Source organism: Schistocerca americana, chromosome 1 (genome assembly GCF_021461395.2).
Source record: "Schistocerca americana isolate TAMUIC-IGC-003095 chromosome 1, iqSchAmer2.1, whole genome shotgun sequence".
In the NCBI taxonomy this organism is placed as follows: Eukaryota; Metazoa; Arthropoda; class Insecta; order Orthoptera; family Acrididae; genus Schistocerca; species Schistocerca americana.
This window is the reverse complement of record NC_060119.1, coordinates 1,041,189,054-1,041,207,663: the sequence shown is the minus strand read 5'-3', so window position 1 is coordinate 1,041,207,663 and position 18,610 is coordinate 1,041,189,054. Positions and strand designations below refer to the sequence as shown.

Genomic DNA, 18,610 nt, shown 5'->3' with positions numbered 1-18,610 from the left:
CAGATTGCGATTAAACATCGCCAGACATTGTGTTGAAATGTTTTGCCGGATACGCCTTTGGTCGACTGTGAGGAATCACGGCACCCACCTCTCACACAGCTTCTTCACAGCCAGTTCTTTGTGCAGAATAGTATGCACTCGCTTAGTTGAGACGCCTACAGTCGCTGTAATCTCACGAATTTTTATTCAGTGGTATGCATTAGCGTTGCATGGATTTTGACGATTTCCTTCGTGGTTACGTCAACCGGACGGCCAGAGCACGCTTTTTCTTCGGTGCTTCTCAGACCAAGTTTAAATTAGTCAACCCAAAAGTAAATGGTCTTCAATGATGGTGTAGCGTACATGTAAATTTCAACCATTTCTGCTTTGATTTTGCGCAGTCCAAAAAAGTTTAATAACAGCACGAAACTCGGTTTTCTATATTTTCAGACGCGGTCGACGCACTGACTAATTCAGACGGCTGTCAACAATGAACTGTACGCTGTACGTTGTTGAAATTCCTTACACTATCCTAGGAATAATTATGCTTACCAACCATGAAGGTGAAACTAAAATATTCCATTCTTTCATGGAAGTTTACCACACTTGTCAGAACACGCTTCTACTTTCTTCAATTTAGAAAATTTACCTAGGTTCCGATATCAGATTCAATGAATGAAGGAATATTTTCAGGTAGCGAAATTCGAGCGAAAGTGCAATTTCTTGCATCTTGCAAAGGCAACGCACTATAAGCAGAGTTTCATACAACAGAAGTCATTGTTGTAGCGACCGGTCTGTAGCTATTTATTGGGAGAACCGCTAAACATACCGATTCTATTTGCCACGACTTACGGGTGTGAAACTAGACGTTCAACTACGATATCTGTGAAAACAACAGTAAAGAACTGAATTAACTTGGTACACGACTCCTTGTGTGCAGTGGCAGCCCAAACTAAACACAAAAAAGGATAGTTAGAAGTAAGTATAACCAAAAACCCTCTGACTCATTATTTTGGTGTTGAAAAAGCGTCAGTTTAGATTGTTTTAACACTAACTAATTACTACAAATAATGATTTACTTTAGAGATAGGAGTGTTAATTTTTTGATAGTGTAATGTTTAATTAGGTGTCAAAATTTGTTTAGAGTACTGGATGAAATCTAATGTCGTTCAGGAGTAGATGTATCAAAAAGGTTGGAAACCGTTGTTTTTAAGCGGATGTGTTACTGATATTTGTTGCATCTGTCCTCGACTGTTCTGGTGGTCTGGTCCATGTACGGCGTGACACGTGGAACGCAGTACGCTCCAGGCTTTCGCAAATCTCTCCAAAGAATATTGCAACAAATACTAGTACCCATAGCAAGGGTAATCAAATCGAGCTAGAGTTGCAGTTTAAATCAAGAGCCTTTGAGAAAGTGTTTGAGACATGACAGAAGAGAGAAATTAAGAATCCCTCACCTACCTTGCGCTCTGTCGGGGAAGATCGGCAGGCTCCTCCGGAAACCTAGTACCAAGTGTATTTCGCTACCGTCAACACAAAAAGTATTTTTATTGTGTATTTTAAAGACGATTTAGGTCGCCGGAAGCCCAGGTTGTGACGTACTCCATGTGAATGTGGCAGGCTATTAGAACAGCGAAATGGAGACACAAGAAACATCAGCGACACACCCGATTGAAATAACCAAGCAAATAAGCTGTCGCCAAGCACTGCCTCGAATTATGGAATACAATGATATCAGTATCAAGGTACGAGCGTCGAGTTTCTACTACAGCGACATTAAGTAGCCTATCGAAATGAACATATCGAAAAATCTAAGAAACAGAGCTGGCTCTGAAAACCAAAAGAGCCTCAAGGGGCGGAGTGGGCGTCGGGTGTCGAATTCTGCTGTAAGTAGTGTATGAAACCAACAGTAATCCACAGTGTGATAGTGGTCCGGGCAGCGAGTACACGTAACAGCACAAATTGCAGTACCTGAAGACGACGACTGGGTTACTCGTCGAAATATTGTGTATAACATGAAAAAAACAGCGCGGCTTAACACTCGGGAGCGCACCTTACAATGAATTACATCATTAAAAGCTGAGAGACGACACTGAAATCATTATTTTCCATTCATAATTACTGGAACGCAATTTTCACGTAAGCCTAGCCTAAAGAAATAGTTGTTTAACACTTTCTGTAAAATCCTTTGGGATATTTTACGGTTATCAGATACGTCCATTCCACTTACAAGTTTGAAATTCAGACGGCTAACGACCACATCTTATCTTTCTACTAGCAAAATGACTACCAGTTAGCACTGAGAGGGTTGTGTGAAATAATCTGCAACAGACACATAGCGTAGAAGACATGCGATTTTACACGTTGTTTCGGGCCGTGCAACACTCTGGGTTTCGTTGGCTTTCTCTGCCACAGCCTGATGTCTGGGTCAATGCGAGGCCACCAGAGACGTAGCAGTTACGTAAGGATCCGTGCAGGAGGCAGTGCTTAGCGGAACATCGCGAAAACTGTAAGATATAATTAGTGAAATCTTGATTCCGGGCAAACACTCTTTAAAACTTCAGCACATCCTGTTACAGGAGAACTCGTCAGGAGCCACTCGATTCAGGGAGCTTACGAAATCACAGTTTGGGTTTTCCAGCGGAGACCTGGTTTCGCTTACTCGTGGTTAGAACAGGAACCTGTTGCTAAACTCCCCGGGCAACTTACCTCTGCTCACGAGCTGATTTTAAGGTGACGCCGGCACAAGCTCCACTCGAAACTTAGTCAGGCGCAAAAGTATTCAGTGATGTCAGGAATATATATAGGGTGTAAACTAAGCAATTTTTAACAAGATAGTAACGAAGTTAATGGCGCTTGTAACGAGCAGACGATGAAAATCACATAGCTATGTTTACTCCTTCTAATAGGTTTGTTTATAAATAAATAAATCTTCTGCTACCAGTCACGATTTTGTCTTTATTTTACTATTCGCACGAAGCGTTTCGAGAAATAATTCCCATTTTCAAGTGCGTTTTTTTGGTGTATTAAGCCATTTCTTTTGATGTTGTCAGGGTGTGTGAGTCTGCTTCATTTTGTTGACTTTTAAGTTTTCTAATGGTCCATTTGTGTAGAGTGTCACACACACTTAACATCACACATAATTTGTTGTACAACAAATGGACCATTAGAAAACTTAAAAGTCAACAGAATGAAGCACACTCACACACACTGACAACATCAAAAGAAATGGCTTAATACACACCAAATAACGCACTTGAAAATGGGAATTATTTCTCGAAACGCGTCGTGGGAATAGTAAAATAAAGAAAAAATCGTGACTGGTAGCAGAAGATTTATTTATTTATAAACAAACCTATTGTATATACAGTCGCAGGCTTTCAAAAACCATTTATAATGGATCAAATCAGTTTACCCCTTCTGTTATTTAGATTGACTTACTTTCTGTCCAGAACGTAGACTGGCATAAAACACAGATTTAGTAACACAATGGCCTTCTTAACACAACTTTTCTAATATTCGTCGCTACTGAAGATGACTTCAGCGGAATACCCGTTTTTGATTACCAGATAAAATTCTTTAACACTTCTGGAAAATTTAATGGTGATATTTTATCGACGCCATTTAATGTTTATTCTCTGTAGTTAGCAGAACTGTAGGTCACACCAAGTTCACATATACATCACACTTAAGTGGTTACCCTTTTGTGTCACATAAAATCAAAGTATGTCAGTGTGATTGTTACTGAAGTAAGTGAAGGTGAAACGAGTTTAAAAGACTGCATTGGACTCGTACGTACAAGTGTCACTATTTTTGGAAAATTATAGTGAGTCGAGACTTGAAATCTATTTGATAGTGTCTCCATAGAACACTGTGGAAAGCATTTTGCGCACATGAATTACTGAATGTCTGGTATATATAGAAAACTATGATTTTTATGAATAGCGTAAGAGAAATGGAGAACGAATAGTTCAATGGAAAAGATTATGATATTAAAACAACGTCAGGTCCCACCAGACACCTTGACTGTATTGTTAGTGATTACTGACGTGTTTCTCTACATTTCAACCACAGATACAGGATTACAAAGAGCACATCAATAAAGTTGTGTTATCTGGCATAATCCGATTGCACTCTCCAGTTTTTCTTATTTTTTTTTTTATTATATTTATTTATTTATTCCTTTATTTTTTTAGTCTTTTTTCTGCCTTGTTTGATACGAATCGCCTCGAATTCCTATGCTGTACCAACCTCTTCCTCTCACACTAGCACCTCCACCTACGTCCTGAAATATTCGTTGAATGTATTCCACTCAATCTGTCTTCCTCTACAGTGTTCACCCTCTGCAGCTCCCTCTAGAACCACAGAAGTTAACATATGTCCTATCGTCCTTTCCTTCTTCATGTTAACGCTGTCCATATGCTCTTTTCTTCGCTGCTTCTGCAGAGAACCTCCCCATTCAATACCTCATCAGCCTACTTAATTTTCAACATTCTTCTGTTCCAGTTTTTCCACAGTCCATCTACATCTACATCTACATCCATACTCCGCAAGCCACCTGACGGTGTGTGGCGGGGAGTACCCTGAGTACCTCTATCGGTTCTCCCTTCTATTCCAGTCTCGTATTGTTCGTGGAAAGAAGGATTGTCGGTATGCCTCTGTGTGGGCTCTAATCTCTCTGATTTTATCCTCATGGTCTCTTCGCGAGATATAGGTAGGAGGGAGCAATATACTGCTTGATTCCATGATTCACAGCCATACAATTCTATGTTCTAAAGGTATCTTATCCCAAATTTCTTCCTGAAATTAAGGCCTATATTCGCTACTAATAGGCCTCTTTTGGCCAGGAATGCCCCCTTTGCTTGTTCTACCCCGGTTGCTTTAATCCGTCATAGGTTTTTTGCTTCCAAGCTTGCAGAATTCCTTAACTTCGTGACTACCAATTTTGGTGTTACGTTTCTCGCCATTCTTACTTCTGCTACTTCTCATTACGTTAAATTACAGCAAAATAAAGAGTTTTATCTATGGTGACTAAGGGAGAAGAGAATTGAAAAATACCTCAAGCAAAAAGCAAAAAAAATGTGATCGTTCATTCATTGCCCGTTAGTTTGTAATGACACAGTCGTTGATGGAAAGCAAGTCCATAGCTCCCCTTCTTCCTTCGTTACTTCTTTCGTCCAGTTTGATACAATGTTACAGTTCTACACTCGAACAACAACGTAGACGATGCCTTACGGATATTTTCCAAGTAGTGTTGGATCGCAAGAATTTTTGCCACGGGTACGAAAAACTGGATCTCTGAACGACAAATTGTGGTGCTAAAGTGTGGCCGAGCTAATGACTAACAACTATGTGAACTAGTGTCTTTAATGGACACATAAATAAATGACCAGGTATCTCAGGTGACAGCTCAAAACTTGCTAACGAATGGTATCGGTAACAAAATTGTTTATAATAATGAATCGATCTTGTTTCCAGCGTAATACAGATTTAATTTCTACTCTCACAAAATTTCGGTGGCTGTAGCGGTAGTCTTAAAAACCTTTTTTGCAGAAGGAAATGGAGAAGACGTAAAGATAATAACGCGGCGTGTTGGATCGGTGGACAACAAAATGGTATGACAAAACAAAACGGGTACTAGTGACAGGAACGTCGGTAGTCGCTCGCACGTGGGAACCAGTACCTTTTGTGTGATGGATTGACAAAGGTTTGTCTAAATAAAAGTGTAAACGGATCTGTCTCCCACTTTTCAGACTTCAAAGAAGCTTTCCTGCACACCTAGTTGGAGAAAATAATATCGCGGAGGAATAGCTTAGCCAAAACCTAGGTACTGTTTCCAGAATCAGTCGTTGGCTCTGCTGCGACACGTGCTCTGCTTTAAAACTCTCTGACAGATTAAACCGCTGAGCCGAACTGTAGCTCGAGCCTTTAACGTTATCTTTCATGACCAGTGCTCTGAGAGTTACTGCTTTAAGGTCTCTTTACACACTCAGATATTTACACATGCTTGTCTGTACTATGCTTATGAATGAATCGTCGACTGAAATAATTGTCACTATTGCTGTGTTCAGCCCGTACGAAGTTCAGCGGCGCTTGAATTGAATTAAGCCAGATGTGGAGACCAGACCAAGGGATTTAGTACTTCAATATGGCACGTCACTTTTCCGGAATGATGTGGCTCAACGATGAAGATGATACCACAGCAAAAAACTTGCAATAAGAACAGTTGCTGCCAGTTGCCAAGTACCTCAATGTTGCTATAAGTCTTTCGCAAGAACTTGTTGATTTTCTCTTTATATAATATTAATGTTCTCGTTACAGTGCAACATACTGCGGCAACACAAAGAATCTCTCTTCGTCCTTGGTAAGTAAACCAGTCCTTTTTTCAGGTTTTAGCTCCTTCAAAAGTTTAACATACGTAATCATTACACCTGTTAGTAGACACTGTTTTCTCCATATTCTCCGTACTGGTCTTTATCTTTTTAAAACTTCCGAAATAATAGCACTAGGCAGAATAATTATCTTATAAGGAAGATTATTTAAGCTGGTCATGGCTAGAAAATGCACGTCACTCTCGACTACTGATCCATGAATGTGCGAAACCTGAGCATGTAAAGGGCAGTTTAGCTGAAACTGTTCGTGCCAGTATAGTTCAGTAAGGGCATCGCTCATGAACGGAATGGTTCCTGGTTCGAGTTCCGGTCTGACACACGGTACTGATCTGCCAGAAGCTTAAGAGAATACCAAACATTGCAAAGCTATGTATTCCGTCTATAAAGGGTACATTCAGAAATGATGTTCTGCCATCGGATTACAAAGAAAACTAACATACCTAAGTAAGACGAACTAATGACTTAAAGTTTCCAAGTGCATGAAGATAAAACAGTAATCAACCAGAAGGTTGGATCCACTGCCAAATTTCTTTCCTATGCATTACCCTACTGGAAGTGGTATATGGTTGTTTTCACCATATCTCTGAACTGAAACACCCAGCCAATTACAACTGGACTCCATACCAAGGAACAACTCATCATCTTTTTTATTTACAAACACTGCCAGAGGATAAAGAGATGACAAGTGACAGTAATCATCCTGGAACTAACCGAGGATCGCCCACGAGATTATCTGGTACTTTATACCTGTATCACCGAGCCGCATCTGCTTATTTTGTGCCAACGCTGTTAGAGAAATGATACAATATTCCCACTATCGATAGTTCCGCTTCAAAGAATGTCTTCGTTCATTCTGTGAAACATGTGTAGCTGAGTTTTCAGGTTAAGTTATTGTTCTAAGCATCGTACATTTGAAAGCAGCGAAAGAGTAGATAATTTTATTAGTCTTTTCAAATACGCAAAAGCTGCCTGTAGAGCCTGTTGTTGTAAGTCAGTGATTGAAGTCAGTAATCGAACTCTTACTTCCGTGAGTCAAAATTCCCTCAAAAAACAAACAAAAAGATTAACAAATATCTTTTTAAGATGGCTGAAAATTTTTCCTACAGAAATTTGAAAAACGATCGTCTCATATTTCTTTATGAGAAACGTTGCTATGCTATTTCAAAATGGATTCCTGCTGAAATGCTGTATGGTTCTAATCGAATTCGAACAAGTTACGATCCAGTTTACGAGAGAGGCAATACATGTTGGCGCCGTTAGTTATTGTGTTCGAAATATGTTTTTTGAAATCTGCCTGTGAGATACATTATTTATCACTAGCTGTTATACAGCGTGTTCCGAAACTATTCGTTCAGATTAATACAAGCAGTAGAGATTTCAAAGTAAATATACTTAGTTCCTATACATAGTGTCCCCGAAGGCAGTTTCTGACGCTAAGGTCGATTTACACAGAGGCTAATTTATCATGCTAATTACAGCCGTGGCAATCACAGGAACTGCTCGAATGCCCGACCACTGGCCTGTATGCTTTTCATATCCATTTCCAAGATTCCTGGCGTGTCCGAAATGATATCAGCAGCGACGGCAATTCTATCGACTAGATCGTGTTCTATTACCACAACGCTTTCATACACCATCTGCTTCATAGGCCCCCAGAGGAAGAAATTCAGACACGTGAGCTCAGGCGACCTCAGATGATTCCACACAGCAAAGTAGTAATGGGCTTGCGCTCCATCGTGTTAGAAGTACATTCTTTGCCTAACCTTCAGGGTTACATCCTCCAGCAGTTGTGACGACGCATATTCTGTAATCAGAACGATTTTGAATGTCACTGTCACCGACACAGCAACTTACATCAGCAACATTAACAAACTGTTCCCTAACTTTATAAGCTGACTTCCGAGACCGTATATACCTCATCGAAATGTATTTATTTGTATATTCTCTACCTCCTGTGAGAATGTGAACAAATAGTTTCGACGTCTCTTCAACGTCTATTCAAAACACCCCGCAACTTTCGTAATTTCTCGCCAGTGGCGTGTTGGAGCGAAACGCTGTTGGCTTCCTTGCACACGCCTGTTTTTAATGTGTAGAGTTAGAGGAGTGACTCATCTGCATTAAATGTTGCTTGAAACTCACGATAACCTTTACAGTTAAGTAATGCAGGAAGCCTATGGTGATGAGTGATTAATGGGTACTCGGTGTTACAAATGGTTCACACGGTTTAAAAATGACCTGACGGAAGTTAATGATAACCCTCGTTCAGGACTGCCTCCGACATCTACCGAGGACTGTCTTGTCAGGAACGTCAACGAAATTGTCCGAGAGCTTGCTGAAGAATGTAAGATTTCAGTTGGATTGTGTCATGAAATCCTGACACAGAATCTAGAAATGCATTATGTTGCTGAAAAGTTCGGCTCATGGCTCATGAATCAAGACGAGAAAGAGCTTCGCCTCGCAGTCCGTGAAAAGCTTTTGGATGGCGCAAATGAGAAAGAGACGTCCCTTAACAGAATCATAACTGGCGATGAGACGTGGGTATTCGGTTTAAGTGTTCAAAACAAGGTTCAGTCTTCACAACAGGTAGGGAAAGGTTTTCCAAGACCAAAAAAGCTCGTCAGGTCAGGTGAAATGTCAAAGCCATGCTGATAATTATCTTTGATTTTGAGGGATTAGTTCATCATGAAATCGTGCCACAGAGACAAATGCCACAGCGTCAGACTATTAATCGTACTATCGGGACGTGTTGCGACGCCTGTGAGAAAATGTGAGAAGGAAACGGCCTGAAATGCAGGGAGACGAATTCATGGTTCTAGTACCACGATAACGCACTCTGACTTTCATCCCAGTTGATGCGTGACTACTGCAGAAAAAACGAAATCAGTGTGCTGCCTCATCCTCTGTATTCTCTAGAGCTGACCCCTGTTGACTACTTTTATTTCAGAGTTGAAAACCCTACTCAAAGGACGAAGATTTCGAACGATAGCCGAGATAAAAGAAAATTCGTAGAACGGCGCATCGCGCAATAGTGCAGGAGGCATACCAAGACTGCTTCGGGAAATAGAAGCGGTGTTGGGAGCGGTGTATCAGTTGTGGAGGAGAGTATTTCGAAGGAGACGATTGCACAATAAGTAAAAGGTAAAGGTAGAAAAATTTTGTGGACAAATTTCCGGAACTTTTTTAACAGACCTCCTACGTAAAGGTTGTCAGAAACTACTGTAGGGATTTTTATACGGTTTTTACTGAAAGATAGAATGATTCAGGAGAAAAGTGCGTGTGTATAATTTTTAAATAGTGCATTGACTTAAGTATGATGATGTTTTTCGATCAAGCGGTGCGTCTTCAGAACACTACAGGCGTACGTTGCTTGAATCGTTAAACTGATACTACGGTATTCTGCTACCTAATAGGAAAGGCAAACCTACGTTTCTAGCATTTGTAGACTTAGAGAAAGCTTTTGACAATGTCGACTGGAATACTCTCTTTCAAATTCTGAAGGCGGCAGAGGTAAAAAACAGGGAGCGAAAGGCTATTTACAATTTGTACAGACACCAGATGGCAGTTATAAGAGTCGAAGCAGTGGTTGGGAAGGGAGTGAGACAGGGTTGTAGCCTCTCCCCGATATTATTTAATCTGTATATAGAGCAAGCAGTAAACGAAACAAAAGAAAAATTCAGAGTAGGAATTAAAATCCATGGAGAAGAAATAAAAACTTGAAGTTCGCCGAGGACATTGTAATTCTGTCAGAGACAGCAAAGGACCTAGAAGAGCAGCTGAACGGAATATGCAGTGTCTTGAAAGGAGGATGTAAGATGAACACCAACAAAAGCAAAACGAGGATAATGGAACGTAGTCGAATTAAATCGGCTGATGCTTAGGGAATCAGATTAGGAAATTAGACACATAAAGTCCTAAAGGAGTTTTTCTATTTGGGGAGCAAAATAACTGATGATGGTCGAAGTAGAGAGTATATAAAATGTAGACTGGCAATGGCAAGGGAAGCGTTGCTGAAGAAGAGAAATTTGTTAACATCGAGTACAGATTTAAGTGTCACGAAGTCGTTTCTGAAAGTATTCGTATGGAGTGTAGCCATCTATGGAAGTGAAACGTGGACGATAAGACGATAAATAGTTTGGACAAGAAGAGAGTAGAAGCTTTCGAAATGTGGTGCTACAGAAGAATGATGAAGATTACATGGGTGGATCACATAACTAATGAGGAGGTACTGAATAGTATTGGGGAGGAGTTTGTGGCACTACTTGACTAGAAGAAGGGATCGGTTGGTAGGACATGTTCTGAGGCATCAAGGGATCACCAGTTTAGTATTGGAGGGCAGCGTGGAGGGTAAAAATCGGAGAGGGAGACCAAGAGATGGATACACTAAGCAGATTCAGAAGGATGTAGTTTGTATTAGGTACTGGAAGATGAAGAAGCCTGCACAGGATAGAGTAGCATGAAGAGCTGCATCAAATCAGTCTCAGGATTGAAGACCACAACAACAACAACAACAACAATAAATGTCGTTCTCTGAATTTTAATCGTAACTCTAACTCAGTGGCCCATAAATATAATTGCCACTGCTCAGACCAGTCGTGCGACCGCAGATAGTTAATACTACTGATGAGTACCCGGTGAGGGCGGCTAGGCAACTTCTGCAGCAACATATCATATCAGGTTCAGTGACTGAGCAGTTGGATTCGTAACACAAGAGATCATCCCATCTTAAAGCGACACAGTGAAACTTCGTAAGGAAATTTTAATCTAAAATACCTACCACAATGGAGAGAGATGTTCAATAGAGAGACGTTTGCGTACCTTGATGCGTAACCGATGACGAGTAGCTATGCTGCCCGTAGGTTGCTGGTGCTGTGCTGGTGCTGCCGTGTGATGACTCAAGTCGCAGGTGGCACGGCCCTGACGCACGGACACACTCGCGGAGCTGTACACAAACGCACCCCTTTGCCGGCACAGTGAGCGGTGTGCTCTGTATGTCCGCAGTAGCGGGCGCCGCGGAAGCGAGTGCGGCCGCTGGAGGCTGGGCCGGCGTGCAGCCCGCGGCGCGCTGCTGGCTCCCCGCCCCTGCTGAAGGCAGCCAACACCGGCCGAGTCGCGCAGCCCGGCCGGATCACACCGCTGTCGCCCAGCTGCTCAGGTTACGATAGCCACTAAGACAGCAAAACCGTGTGTGCGCCGTCCAACGAAAGTGAAACTGGCTGCAAGTGCACTACAGGCTTGGATATGCAAATGATTAGCATTTGAGTGCAACCGCACGACGTAGGGAGTAAATGGCATCAGCATTCCACTCACGGCGTTCTACTTACCTTGACCACACCCCAAATAACTTTTTGTCCATTAACAAAGTAAAATAATGATTAAAATTCTCCTGGGTATTATGCCGCGTCATTGCTAAAACTAACAACAATAATAAACTAAAACCGACGTTTCGGTTTCTGTATTCTGTTCTGCATACGTTAACTGCCTGAGCCCGCCGGATAAACGATGAAAATAGCATCAAAGAAGAATTAAAGGAGCTACAACACACGTTTCGTGCCAACGGCTCCAAAGCTGTTTCACAGAGGAAGACTGCACTGTAGGTCCTTCTCTAGATTGTCGCACAGATGACAAAATGGTATATATCGAAATAGACGACAGAGGGATAGAGAAACAATTAAAATCGCTCAAAAGAGGAAAGGCCGCTGGACCCGATGGGATACCAGTTCGATTTTACACAGAGTACGCGAAGGAACTTGCCCCCCTTCTCGCAGCGGTGTACCTTCGGTCTCTAGATGAGCGTAGCGTTCCAAAGGATTAGAAAAGGGCACAGGTCATCCCCGTTTTCAAGAAGAGACGTCGAACAGATGTGCAGAACTGTAGACCTATATCTCTAACATCGATCAGTTGTAGAATTCTGGAACACGTATTATGTTCGAGTATAATGACTTTTCTGCAACCAGAAATATGCTCTGTAGGAAGCAGCATGGGTTTCGAAAAAGACGATCGTGTGAAACCCAGCTCGCGCTATTCGTCCACGAGACTCAGAGGGCACGGGTTCACAGGTAGATGCCGTGTATCTTGACTCCCGCAAGGCGTTCGGTACAGTTCCCCACAGTCGTCTAATGAACAAAGTAAGAGGATACGGACTATCAGACCAATTGTGTGATTGGATTGAAGAGTTCCTAGATAACAGAACGCAGCATGTCATTCTCCATGGAGAGAAGTCTTCCGAACTAAGAGCGATTTCAGGTGTGCCGCAGGGGAGTGTCGTAGCTATTCACAATATACATAAATAACCTTGTGGATGAAATCGGAAGTTCACTGAGGCTCTTTGCGGATGATGCTGTGGTATATCGAGAGGTTTTATCAATGTAAAATTGTACTGAAATGCAGGAGGATCTGCAACGAATTGACGCATGGTGCAGGGAATGGCAATTGAATCTCAATGTAGACAAATGTAATGTGCTGCGAATACATAGAAAGAAAAATCCCATATCATATAGCTACAATATAGCAGGTCAGCAGCTTGAAACAGTTAATTCCATCAATTATCTGGGAGAACGCATTAGGAGTGATTTAAAATGGAATGATCATATAAAGTTGATAGTCGGTAAAGCAGATGCCAGACTGAGATTCATTGGAAGAATCCTAAGGAAAACGCTTGTTCGCCCACTGCTTGAATACTGCTCAGCAGTATGGGATCCGTACCAGATAGGGTTGATAGGAGAGAGAGAGAAGATCCAGCGGAGAGCAGCGCGCTTCGTTGCAGGATCATTTAGTAATCGCAAAAGCATTACGGAGATGATAGATAAACTCCAGTGGAAGACTCTGCAGGAGAGACGCTCAGTAGCTCGGTACGTGCTTTTGTTGAAGTTTCGAGAACATACCCTCAACAAGGAGTCAAGCAGTATATTGCTCCCTCCTACGTATATCTCGCGAAGAGACCATGAGGATAAAATCAGAGAGATTAGAGCCCACACAGAGGCATACCGACAATCCTTCTTTCCACGAACAATACGAGACTGGAATAGAAGGGAGAACCGATAGAGGTACTCAATGTACCCTCCGCCACACACCGTCAGGTGGCTTGCGGAGTATGGATGTAGATGTAGATGTAGATGACAACATCATAAGAAAGGTAGCTACAACCAAAGGGAGCAGAACACGAGAAGAAGGCAAAGTAGAGAAGCTTCCACCGGTACATTTACCATATGTAAAAGGCGTCAGTGAACGGCTAGGCAACGTCCTCCGCCCACGAGGTTTCAAACCGATTTTTCGAAGCAGTCACAGGATCCACGAAATGATAGGTTCCACCGAGGATGTAGTCAACAATCTTAACACTGCAGGTGTTTACGGTGTGAGTGCGGAGCTGCCTACATAGGAGAAACAGGGAGACCTGTCAGCTTACGAGTAGCAGATCACGTACGCTATGTACGATTACAACATAATACATCGGCAATAGGGGAACACCACCGTGACTGTGGACAACCTGTCAGGTTCCAGGAAGCCCGAGTACTAGCGAACGAATCGTGGATGCGAGAACGCAAAACACGGGAGGCGATCGAAATTATGAAGCAGCCTGACATCAACAGAGCAGATAGCTACAAACTCTCGGCGTCCTGGCTGCCGGCCATCCCAGTCAAACGGGCCGCGAGCGGTCGCGGGGCAGAAGCGACACGGGACACGGACGTATCTGCACAAACAGCTGTAGAGCAACTGTCAGTGCACTTCCGCGCACACCTGGAGGAAAACTGGCCGACCAGAAGCCGAACGCTGATTGGCGGACAGCTACCAATCGTTGACGACATGGACATCCACGAATAGCCTCTTTCCTTCCATCTTCCCTTGCGTCATGACTAGCCAATCATATAGAGGGCCAATTAAAAGTTTTACGACAGTGACGTCAGACATCGATAGTCTGTAATAAATAGAAGCACCTATCCCCATGCTAAACCAGTCGTACCCTGATGAAGGCCGTTGCAATTCGACCGAAACGTTAGGTTTAGTTTATTATTGTTGTTAGTTTTAGAAATGACGCGGCATAATACCGAGAAGTGTTTTAATCACTATGACACAGACCGTGGAAGCCTACGTTCTTATAAAGTAAAGTAAATTGGCCAGATGCGAGTAAGAATTGCGCTACGAGAATTCTGTACAAACTTGAATGGATTTTCACTCTGCGGCGGAGTGTGCTCTGATATGAAACTTCCTGGCAGATTAAAACTGTGTACCGGACCGGGACTCGAACTCAGGACCGCGAAAGGCAAACGTCCTATGTTCTAGTCTCTGTTCGGCACACAGTTTTAATCTGTCAGGAAGTTTCTGTACAAACTTAATTACGTATATAGACAGTTTATCCAGTTTGGGAAATGATTTTCGCCTTTTATCGACATTGATTAAACAACTTTCGAGAATAGATTAATTTCACTTTTGTAGTCAGATAGATGACAAAAGGAATATTTTTGTATGATGTAATTATAAATTAACATGTTTCTGACTTTTACTGTACTGTGAAATCCTTCTTTCCAAATTTAATAATGATACGTCAAGAGAAATCACCCTATACGTTTTACTGAGCGAGTTGCGATTATCAAAATACGTGACAGAAGTTGTCGTACCTTTTGACTGCATTCACTTACAAGCTTAATAGTTTTACACCACCAAAGCGCTATAGACCTCAATATGTGTCACAAATTTAAACTTGATATGCCTACTCAATCCTGAGTAAAAAAAGGGGAGCTTAACAAACGCACGGAGAGACAGTCTGATAACAAATTAAAACAAATTGTGTGATGGAGTTACGGTGTATCAGTTTTCGGATCTATTTCTCTGAGTTGTTCAGCGAATCCTTACTTTTTGCCAAAAACCACGATTCTACATCAACTGGAAGAACCCTATAGGTTTTCGTGATTGAACATGCTAGTGTCAAAGTATCTAACATAAATGGTCGTATCTTTTCAGTAGAATACGGGAGTATTAGGGAACGAAGGGCCACACTAAAAGTTCTCTGAGGCTATAGATATAGTAATAATGAATAGCTCAGTAGGCAGTTCTGTTGAAGAGAAGCGGACATCTCTAAAAAGGGCAATGAAATAAGTTGGAAAGAAAACCTTAGGTACAAGGAAGGTAATTGCTAAGACACTACGGATAACAGCTGATCCATGAAAGAAGGAAGTACAAAAATGTTAAAGGAAATTGAGGAATACAGAAAAACAAGTCACTTAGGAATGAAATAAATAGGAAGTGAAGGGAAGCTAAGGCAAAATGACTGCATGAAAAATGTGAAGAAATCGAAAAATAAATGAACGTGAGAAGGACAGATTCAGCATATAGAAAAGGCAAAACAATCTTTGGTGAACTCAGAAGCAAGTGCGGTAACATTAAGAGTGCAATGGGAATTCCACTGTTAAATGCAGAGGAGAGAGCACAAAAGTGGAAAGAGTACATTGAGATCCCCTATGAGGAGGAGACTTAACAGATGATGTGATAGATAAAGAAAGAGGGGGCGACAGGGAATAAAAGAAGATACAGTATTAGAATTCACAAGTGTTTTGGAAGACTTCAGATGAGGAAGAGGGGCTAAATAAGAATTCAGCGGAATTTCTAAAGTCATTGGGGGAAGTGGCAACAAAATGACTATTCACGTTGGTTTGAACAATGTATGAGACTGGCGATATATCAGCACACTTCGGACAAACATCATCTACACAGCTCGAAGACAGCAGGAGCCGACAAGTGTGAGCATTATTGCACAATCAGCTTAGTACCTCATGCATCTAAGTTGCTGACAAAAATAATGTACAGCAGAATGGAAAAGAAAACTGAGGATCTGTTAGATTGGATTTGTCGACGTGGCAAAAGCGTTAGTCAATGTAAAATACTGCAAGATGTTCGAAAGTTTGAGGAAAATAGTGGTAAAGCATGTAGAAAAACGGATAATATACATGATGCACAAGAACCAAAAGGAAACAATAGGACTGGAAGACCAAGGACGAAGTGCTCAGATTAAAAAGGGTGTAAGGCACAGGTGTAGTCTTTTGCCCCTGCTGTTCAATCTGTACACTGAAGAAGGAAAGAGAGAAATAATAGAAATATTCAAGACTGTGATTAAAATTCAAGGTGAAAGCATATCAGTGATAAGATTTGCTGATGACATTGCTATCCTGAGTGACAATGAAGATGAATTACATGACTTGTTGAATGGAAAGGTCTAGTGAGCACAGAACATGGAATGAAAGTATATCGAAGAGAGACGAAAGTAATAAGAATAGGCAGAAGCGAGAACAGCAAGAAACTTAACATCAGAATCGGGCCGGGCGCGGTGGTCGAGAGGTTCTAGGCTTCTCAGTCCGGAACCGCGAAACTGCTATGGTCGCAGGTTCGAATCTTGCCTCGGGCATGGATCGAATCTTGCCTCGGGCATGGATGTGTGTGATGTCCTTAGGTTAGTTAGGTTTAAGTAGTTCTAAGTTCTAGGGGCTGATGACCCCATATGTTAAGTCCCACAGTGCTTGGAGCCATCAGAATCGGAGATCTCAAAGTAGAAGAAGCTGATAGGCGGAGCAAGTTGGGCACAAATAGCAGATCAGCACTGGCAAAAAGAGCATTCCCGGTGAAGAAATTTCTGACAAGGTCCATTTGGAAAACTGCATTGTGTGGTAGTGAGACATGGACTGTGGGAAAGCCGAAACAGAAGTTGGTCAAAGCCTTTGAGAAGTGGTGCTGGAGAAGATGTTGAAAATTGGGGGACTGATGAGATAAGTGATGAGGAGTTTGTCCGCAGAATCGGCGAGAAGGAAACAAATGGAAAACGCTGACAAGAAGAAGGGTCAGGATCATAGGACATCAGTTAAGACATTAGGGAATAGCTTCCATGGTACTAGAGGGAGCTGTAGAGGGTAAAAACTGTTTAGGAAGACAGAGACTGGAGTAGGCTCAGCAAATAATTGAGGACGCAGGTTGCAATCGCTACTTTGAGATGAAAAGGTTGACAGAAAAGAGGAATTCGTGGCGGGCGGAAAAGACCAGTCAAAAGATTGATGAATAAAAAAAAAAAGAAAAGCCAAGTCTTTTGATTGCATTGATTTAAAAGCTTCACTTTTTCACATCGCCAAGGGCCATAATGCTTAATATGTGAAATAACTTTCAACTTAGTATGTCTATCGGTACCTGGGGGAAACGGTTTCGAACAGACTGTCAGAGAGACAGACGTGCAACGAAGAGATCCTAGAAGCGTTTGTTTTTTACTGACTGAGGTCGAAACCTTAAAAATAATCAAGCAAATGTTGTTTCGTTACATTGTTGACATGCACCAGAATCTTTGTATTTCTTGTACCTTAGATGTTACGATTATACTGTATGAACAGCAGTACGTCTATTTTTAAATAGCAACTTCCCCTCCTCAATACATGTCCAGAAACGTACGATCCATTCACTTACATACTGCATTCATCTTCATAATAAATGGAAATGGAGATCTTTGATACCATTTAGTATTACTGTAATCCACTGTAGGCGCAAGAAGGGGATATAAAAACCAAAGATACTGGAACATGAACAATGATATACTGGTTTATGCGTTGAATGAAAGGATTTTTCGTTGCTCCAGTGTTGCCTGCTGATAGTGAATTGGACGCAAGCACGATATGTTACTACATGTTCTCTGGAGTTGTTGGAATATCACGACATACAATGTGTTCTATGCATTCCCAAATAAATAAATCCAGAGGAGTTAAGTGAGGAGACGGGACAGGCTAATCCACTGATCCTCCAAGACCAATGGTCCGGGCAGAATACCTTTGATTCAGAACACGATGCACGCAAATCAGTATATACTAGACATCTATCATATCATTACTACATAAGCTTTCTTGTTTTTAGCGGCACATTATCCAGAAGACGAAGAAGAATTCACGTAAGCATGTTGGCATATGTGCTTCCGTCTGGGTTATCATTGATAAAAGTAGGACCAATAATTTTAGTACCAAGAAACTCATGGCAGATACCAACTCTATACTCACATTGATATTCCACCTGTGTAGGCCAGCTTGTGTTTTCACTAGACCAGTGGCACATGTTCCTTATATTTAAGTGTCCTTTGTTTGAGAAGGGACATTCATCGATGACATGAACAACACCGAAGAACAAGTTTGTTTCCGTGGCCATAATCTGGATCAAGCACAGATGTATTTGTTTTGAAAATAAAAAAAACGCCTTTTTCTCAATGCAATGTAGATACATTGTAG

The 18,610-nt window shown here is 41.7% G+C and overlaps 1 protein-coding gene across 1 annotated transcript in view; it reads right to left on the bottom strand.

The window, feature by feature from the left end:
• The window catches only part of LOC124549450 (phospholipase B1, membrane-associated-like), a 271,696-nt gene extending 260,325 nt beyond the window's left edge, over nucleotides 1–11,371 (bottom strand). The window contains exon 1 of the mRNA XM_047125245.1: nucleotides 11,187–11,371. The gene's annotated coding sequence lies outside the window, so the exon portion shown is untranslated. The remainder of the gene's footprint in view (nucleotides 1–11,186) is intronic.
• Nucleotides 11,372–18,610: the final 7,239 nt, after the last annotated feature.